This window comes from Egretta garzetta, unplaced genomic scaffold, assembly GCF_000687185.1.
Source record: "Egretta garzetta isolate BGI_Z169 unplaced genomic scaffold, ASM68718v1 scaffold49, whole genome shotgun sequence".
In the NCBI taxonomy this organism is placed as follows: Eukaryota; Metazoa; Chordata; class Aves; order Pelecaniformes; family Ardeidae; genus Egretta; species Egretta garzetta.
This window is the reverse complement of record NW_009260775.1, coordinates 157,417-158,125: the sequence shown is the minus strand read 5'-3', so window position 1 is coordinate 158,125 and position 709 is coordinate 157,417. Positions and strand designations below refer to the sequence as shown.

The window sequence follows — 709 nt, the reverse complement described above, 5'->3', positions numbered from 1 at the left end:
AAAAAAAAAATTACTGTAATTGAAAGGAATCGTTTATGAGTCACACAGTTTATCAGTCGGGTGTTGTGGGAGGACAGATTAGTGAGTTTTATTGCCGTGCATCTCGTAAAAGAATGAGGCAAGAGAAATAATAACCTAGAGCTTTCATAGCAATGGAAAAGCAGATAGTCTTCAGGGTGACCTAGTTGGTGATTCTGAAACACACAGTAAAGGAAGACACCCTTTTGAGCTGTGGAGTGCCAAATAAGAGATACGTGATTTCTTTGTTAAGAGTCGTAGAATCATAGAATCATAGAATGGTTTGGGTTGGAAGGGACCCCTAGAGGCCATCTGGTCCAACCCCCCTGCAGTGAGCAGGGACACCGCTAACTAGATCAGGTTGCTCAGAGCCCCATCCAGCCTGGCAGAGAATGTTTCCAGGGATGGGGCCTCCACTACCTCTCTGGGCAACCTCTTCCAGTGTTTCACCACCCTCATTGTAAAGAATTTCTTCCTTATATCTAGTCTAAACCTACCCTGTTTTGGTTTAAAACCATTACCCCTTGTCCTGTCACAGCTGGCCTTGCTAAAAAGATTTTCCCCGTCTTTCCTATAGGCCCCCTTTAAGTACTGGAAGGCTGCAATCAGGTCTCCCCACAGCCTTCTCTTCTCCAGGCTGAACATCCCCAACTCTCTCAGCCTGTCCTCATAAGAGAGGTGCTCCAGCCCT

General features: G+C 46.1%; 1 long non-coding RNA gene across 1 annotated transcript in view; it reads right to left on the bottom strand.

Moving 5' to 3' along the window:
• Positions 1 to 211: 211 nt before the first annotated feature.
• The window catches only part of LOC118453059, a 9,468-nt gene continuing 8,970 nt past the window's right edge, over positions 212 to 709 (bottom strand). The window contains exon 3 of the long non-coding RNA XR_004842945.1: positions 212 to 221. This is a non-coding gene — a long non-coding RNA (uncharacterized LOC118453059). The remainder of the gene's footprint in view (positions 222 to 709) is intronic.